The following is a 7,741-nucleotide window of genomic DNA, read 5'->3' on the forward strand; positions in this document are numbered from 1 at the left end:
AGGAGTGATAATAACACATCTTAATTACAGCTTGAGGCGTGATAATAACACATCTGAATTACAGTTTGAAGAGTGATAATAACACATCTGAATTACAGTTTGAGGAGTGATAATAACACCTCTGAATTACAGTTTGAGGAGTGATAATAACACATCTTAATTACAGCTTGAGGAGTGGTAATAACACATCTGAATTACAGTTTGAGGAATGATAATAACACACCTTAACAGTTTGAAGAGTGATAATAACACATCTGAATTACAGCTTGAGGAGTGATAATAACACATCTTAATTACAGCTTGAGGAGTGGTAATAACACATCTGAATTACAGTTTGAGAAGTGATAATAATACATCTTAACAGTTTGAGGAGTGATAATAACACATCTGAATTACAGCTTGAGGAGTGATAATAACACATCTGAATTACAGCTTGAGGAGTGATAATAACACTTAACAACAGTTTCACCACTGGTATGTGAATTGGGCCCATGGCCTGTATATACAGTGGCTCTCAAAAGTATACACCCCCCTTGGACTTTTCCACATTTTACTGTTACAACATGGAATCAAAATTGATTTAATTAGGAGTTTTTGCCATAATGTCAAAGTGAAAAATAAAATCTACAAATTGTTCTAAATTAACTAGATGGTAACTTTACAAGTAAAGTTGTGGGGCTTGGTTTATTGGGAAACTGTTCAAAGTAGCTGATTTGCGTCAAAAGTCACATTGTTTACTAATTGTCTCATACATAGAATGTGCTATAATTTGAAATTTCTCAAAGTTCTATGACAGTTAATTCAACAGTGGGAAGTAGCCTACTGAAAGAAGTTGATGCGGTTACTAAAACAGCTGTACCTCTTGATTGGTAGACGCCATTCCTGTTTTGATTTCATATTTGAATAGCTGAGAAGTAGAGGAAGATTTCATGTCCTCTAAGTATTTGTCTAACTTGTTGGGAAAGTGGTCAAAATGGCAGTTATTTCTAAAAGTTCACAGAAAACGTAGTTGGTGCGGTTACTAAAACAGATGTACCTCTTGATTGGTAAAAGTTATTTTAGCAATTACAGCCATGAGTCTATTTGGATAAGTCTCTACCAGCTTTGCACACCTGGACACTACAATTTTTGCCCATTCTTTGCAAAATTGCTCAAGCTCCGTTAAGTTGTATGGGGACCTTTGGTGAACAGCAATGTTCAACTCTTTCCACATATTCTCAATTGGATTGAGTTCCGGGCTTTGACTGGGCCACTCCAGGACATTGACCTTTTTGTTTTTAAGCCACTCCAGTGTGACTTTGGCTGTATGTTTAGGGTCATTGTCCTGCTGGAAGATGAATCTTCTCCCAAGTCCCAGGTCTCTTGCAGATTTCAGCAGGTTTTCCTCCAGGATTTCTCTGTACTTTGCTGCATCCATTTTGCCCTCTATCTTCACAAGCTGACACAGACGCAGAGAAGCATCCCCATAGCATGATGCTGCCACCACCATGCTTCACGGTAGGGATGGTGTTCTCAGGATGATGTGCAGTGTTAGGCTTGCGCCAAACATAGCACTTAGCGTTGAGGCCAAAAAGCTCTATTTTGGTCTCATCAGACCATAGAATTGTCTTCCACTTGGTCTCAGAGTCTCCCACATGCCTTCTGATCTGATGCCAAGCCAAGATCTGATGTGAGTTTTTTTCAACAATGGCTTTCTTTTTGCCACTCTCCCATAAAGGCCAGTTTTGTGAAGCACCCGGGCTATTGTTGCCGTATGCACAGTGTCTTCCAGCTCAGCCGTGGAAGACTGTAACTCCTTTAGAGTTGCCATAGGCCTCTTGGTGGCCTCCCTGACTAGTGTCCTTCTTGCCTGGATACTCAGTTTTTGAGGACAGCCTGTTCTAGACAGATTCACAGTTGTGCCATATTCTCTCCATTTCTTAATAATGGACTACTGTGCTCCGGGGGATATTCAATGCCTCGGAAATGTTCTCATATCCTACCCCTGATTGGTACTTTTTGAAGAACCTTATTCTGGATTTGCTTTGAATGTTCCTTCGTCTTCATGATGTAGTTTTTATGTACTAATCAAAAGTGGGACCTCCCAGAGACAGGTGTATTTAACCTGAAATCATGTGAAACACCTTAATTGCACACAGGTGGACTCCATTCAACTAATTATGTGACTTCTAAAGACAATTGGTTGCACCAGAGCTTATTTAGGTGTGTCATAGCAAAGGTGGTGAATACTTATGCAATCAATTATTTTCTGTTTTATATTTGTAATTAATTTAAAACAATTTGTAGATTTTATTTTTCACTTTGACATTATGGACTTTTATTGTGTTGATCAGTGGCAAAACTCCTAATTAAATCCATTTTGATTCCATGTTGTAAAACAATAAAATGTGGAAAAGTCCAAGGGGGGGTGAATACTTTTGAGAGCCACTGTATATATATATATATATATATATATATAAGACAGAATAAATGTAATTACATCGGATTTACAGAGTTTCCCCATTTCTTTCTCTGCTCTAAACAAGTTCCCGTGATGCTGTGTTTCTGCATGCTGCTGTAAACTGTCTCTACCCTTTAAACATTAAATGCCCATCTCAGTGATGTCACATGAAAAACAAAATAAGCAGGCAGTGAAATTCAATCCCTCCACTATCCAATGATATGTGTTTACAACCTGTACTGCAATGTATGGTGGCCCAGTAAGGCAAAGAAATGAAGAGCGTTTATTCTGGTGCTTACCCAGAATGACACGTCAGTGTGATGGTATTTACACGACCACAATCCCAGAATGACACGTCAGTGTGACGGTGTCGTAGGAAATAAGTTGACCAGGAAAAAAGTTGATCACGCAAGCGCAGTAAGGCAAAATAAGACAAAAGTAAGGCGGGGCTACAGTTTGATTAAAGGGGAGGTTTATTGCATGGCTTTTTATTTTTATCTGTCCGTTTTATTTACTACACTGTATGTTGGTGCATGTACGTGCCACTGTCTTTTCGTATGAACTTTAAAATGTGTGATCGACGGCTCTTTATACGGTAAAATGTTTTAAATCCATGTCTTTTTATGTTTCTATAACATCGTTGTCAATCAGATGTAGTTTATGTGTGATCGCGGAGATTTATTTATATATTAAATTATTTTACACGTCAAAATGTTGTCAATCTTTAATCAAAATTAAAATGTTTCAGTAATATAATCTGATGACATGCTGCATCCATCATATTAGTATGACAAGGTCGTATTTTTACATTTTAGTATGAGTATAGCTGTAACTTTACTACAGTTTAGAGGTGGCAAAACCGCCAGTTAAAAAAAAAAAAGAATAGCATATACAGGACCTTAATTTATCTGCATGTCTTATGTTTATTTAAAAAGGGTTCTAGATTTAGGGTTGTGTTTTTTAAATTGGGATAGGGTGAAGAAAATTAACCACAAATAGCCAGACGAAAGTTTTTTTTTAGAAAGGAATTGTGTCGTGTACTCAGGTTGGGAATTAAAAAAAAAAAACTCTCGTGTTGTTTGCACACAATACATTAACATAAATGCCATATTCTTCGTAAACGTGACAATTGCATTCCTTGCAGTAATATATAGTATTACTAAGGGATAAGATTTGTACTATGTAAAAAAAAAGGACCCTGTCAAATCCTCTTGATAGGACAAATACAGAAATGAAAAACGTATGCCATGGTAGATATGATTGCTTGTTATGTCTTACATGGTTATTGCACTACAGGAATTTATAATGCGATAGAGATATATAAAAAATACATATATAATGAGGAAGAGAGACACTGTATATATGTGTATATCTACATTAGGGTGATTGTTGCATTTAATAAACATTAAGTTCTCAGAAGTACTTCAATTTGCATGGAAAAGTTAATAAACTTTACCAGCAATACTGAAAAACTATTAACATTAATATTATTGAAAAGTATTTAAATGCATTTGAAATAATTTGAAGCATTAAATACAAATGGAAATATGTATTTAGAATAGTCAAATGCAAATAGTTCAGAAGATTACATTTAAATACAAATGCATTTACATTTGACGCGACATCTGCTTTACATTACACTGTACAGTTCATTTTAAAACACATTCATATTCGTGTATAGCCGCCTTAAAAAACGCGCAATTTGTAATAACTTGCTACTCCGCCAGCGTTACGGCATAATCTATCTCGAAGGATTTCTTTGAAAAACATTTTAGGTTGATTATGTAGTAGCCCTATGCCGACAGAAATATAAGAGTTAATTCTACTCATTGAAAAAGTAAATTGCATTTATTAATGTATGGATAGCAACCTTATTAAAAAGAAAGATTTCGCATTAGTATAGTGTCGTAGGTTTTTTTTTTTTTTTCGCAGTAGTGCTTCACGTATGATTATAACGAGATGTGTTTATGTGTTTATTTCTTAGCTTGAAATAAATGCAGGTTCTACTGAGAGTACTTTATGTTCTTCTTGAGTTAACAAGTTAAGGTAATACATATTTTAACATCACCATGATTAACTTTTAACGCTATTTCCTACATTACAGGCGTATGCAATTGCCTGCATGTAAAAATAAAACTACCAGAGTTGAAAGGTCGTAGTTAAATTACACAAATTTAAAGGTGTAGGTACAAATGTATTAGCTGTGGCATTTTTGTTTTCTACATCTAATGGTGTTCTTGCATTTTGTCCTATAGTTTATTCAACAACTTCAACAACAAAAGGTAAAATACCCATTTAATATCACCAGTATTATTATACTGAAAAAAGCCATCCATGTGTTTTGTTTTGTAATCTCTGTCTTTTGCATAGTTTACACTTGTGTAGTGTTCATATTATTACAATACCTACAAGGTGGGCACATTGATTTATTATATTAGGCACCCCGAAATTAAATATGATCAGGTTGGGCTTTTTAGGAGGGATGGTGTCCATTTAAGCGACACAGGTAATGGTATATTCCTAAGAAACCTCCAGCATGGAATCAAAGACCATATGTAAATGATTCCCCATCTCATTTTTGAATTGTTTAAATTAAAGTTGTTGTTTTTTTTTAAAGTCTCTTATTCTTTCCATCCATCCATTATAATAACCGCTTATTCCTTAACCTAACCCAGCAGACACAGGGCAATGCATGGCAGGACTACACCCTGATCGGGACACCAGTCCATTGCAGGGCACCACACACACTCACACAGAGGGCAATTTTAGAGTGACCAGCCTGAAAGTGATTTTATACTGTATTATCTCTCTTTATTATAAATGTATATTGGTTGGTATTGAACCACAGATTAAAATCATGCTGGTACACTGTATGATCTCTCTTCCTCACTATTTAAGTCTCTTGGCTGGTATTGAAAAATTATAATTCAAGACAACAGACATATATAATGAGGAAGAGAGATACTGTATATATATGTGTATATCTACATAATTTTAAATTGTGATAATTCACTTTAATTCAATATACTGTATCTCTTTCTCATTATATGTCTTATTGGTTGTCGGACTACAGGGATTTACCATTTTAAAATGATGCTGATATAGAGTAGCCTGCATATACTGTATGATCTCTCTCACAACACAAAATCTTGGTTTTTCCAGCAGGACAATGCTCCATGCCACATAGCCAGGTCAATCAAGGTGTGGATGGAGGACCACCAGATCAAGACCCTGTCATGGCCAGCCCAATCTCGAGACCTGAACCCCATTGAAAACCTCTGGAATGTGATCAAGAGGAAGATGGATGGTCACAAGCCATCAAACAAAGCCGAGCTGCTTGAATTTTTGCGCCAGGAGTGGCATAAAGTCACCCAACATCAATGTGAAAGACTGGTGGAGAGCATGCCAAGACGCATGAAAGCTGTGCTTGAAAATCAGGGTTATTCCACCAAATATTGATTTCTGAACTCTTCCTAAGTTAAAACATTAGTATTTTGTTGTTTAAAAATGAATATGAACTTATTTTCTTTGCATTATTCGAGGTCTGACAACACTGCATCTTTTTTGTTATTTTGACCAGTTGTCATTTTCTGCAAATAAATGCTCTAAATGACAATATTTTTATTTGGAATTTAGGAGAAATGTTGTCAGTAGTTTATAGAATAAAACAAAAATGTTCATTTTACCCAAAACACATACCTATAAATAGTAAAACCAGAAAAACTGATAATTTTGCAGTGGTCTCTTAATTTTTTCCAGAGCTGTATATTACAGCGATATTCACATTCCCTTATCTAACGTAATACTGTCGAATATATCCGATCTACATCAATGTAAATTATACGTACAAAAGTCATTTTAAATTATGCATTTTTGTTAGGCTATTGGATCTAAAGCGATATTCACATCATCTTATCTAGCAGCATACTACCGAATAAATCCGATCTACTAATTGATATCAATTATACTTACAGCATTAATTTTAAATTATTTATTGTTCATTAATATCTGATTTACTTATTTCCTGGCTCGATTTACTTATTTCCTGCTGATTTGGATCATTCTAGACACCACCTGATACGTGAGCACAACAAACTCAGCAATGCATTGATCATTAATACATTTTAAAAACAAAACATCAAAGTCACAGCATGCATTATATTCGGGCCGGGACATTTCAATTTGATGAGAATAAGCAGAATGTGACATTAACAGAAGTGACATTAAATTTGACTATATTATGGCTACGTCTGTCTTCTTTTCATACATTTACACTGTAAAACACGAGGCTGAAGTTGGCCAATCAGTGGCCCAACGTGATTTAACCCGTTAGATGCAAGGCTACTTATTCAACATAGATACATAAAGAGCGAATAAGAAGTTGAGCGATTGGCATATGTAGCAAGTGTGCCCGCTGTTCTGCCCCAGTAAACCATGTTGGGCCGGGCTAAATACAGGTGTAGCTTGCAGAGGGGGTGCCCCTCGCTGGGTACCTGCAGAGAAACCAGTGATCCAACATGATTTAACCCATTAAATGCAAGGCTACCTATTCAACATAGATATATAAAGCGAAGCAGCAGCTGAGCAATTGGCATATGTGGCATATTTACCCGCTGTTCTTCCCCAGTAAACCATGTTGGGCCAGGCTAAATACAAGTGGGGCTTGCAGAGGGTTTGCCCCTTGTCAGGTACTGGCAGAGAAATCGGTGGACCAAAGTGATTTAACCCGTTAAATTCAAGTCTACTTCTTCAACGTAGACAAATACATTTATGCACTAAAAGCCTGCGAATAAGAAGCTGAGCGAATGAGAAGCTGGCGAAACAGAAGCCAACTTCAGCCTCGTCTGTAAAACCACAGACGTTTGAAATGTTTGTATGTAAATGGAAAGTGTGCATAGTAAAAAAAAGGTGCTCTATTCCTAAACAGCAGTGTTTATACCTCATTATACCTGGACTCTTGACCGGAGGGTTGTGGGTTCAATCCCGGGTGAGGGACACTGCTGTTGTACCCTTGGCAAGGTATTTTACCTAGATTCAGTATAAACAACTGGGTGAATTGGTAATTGTATGTAAACATAATGTGATATAATTGTGACAATTGTAAGTTGCCCTGGATAAGGGTGTCTGCTAATAAATAAATAATAATAATTTAAATGCAATCTGCTGAACTATTTGCATTTGACTTGGTATTTATATATTCTGAAATATAAGAATTTGCATTTGAATTTCAAATCATGAGAAAGCTTAAAAATATCTCAATTTTAAACACTTTTCAATAATAATGCTCATAATAAAGTAGAG

General features: G+C 35.9%; 1 long non-coding RNA gene across 1 annotated transcript; it reads left to right on the plus strand.

The window, feature by feature from the left end:
• The first annotated feature begins 2,902 nt into the window (after positions 1-2,902).
• Positions 2,903-6,683, plus strand: LOC131699413 (uncharacterized). Its single transcript, XR_009308119.1, has 3 exons — positions 2,903-3,035; positions 4,696-4,722; positions 5,603-6,683. It is a non-coding gene; the product is annotated as an uncharacterized LOC131699413 (long non-coding RNA).
• Positions 6,684-7,741: the final 1,058 nt, after the last annotated feature.

Source organism: Acipenser ruthenus, chromosome 22 (genome assembly GCF_902713425.1).
Source record: "Acipenser ruthenus chromosome 22, fAciRut3.2 maternal haplotype, whole genome shotgun sequence".
Classification (NCBI taxonomy): Eukaryota; Metazoa; Chordata; class Actinopteri; order Acipenseriformes; family Acipenseridae; genus Acipenser; species Acipenser ruthenus.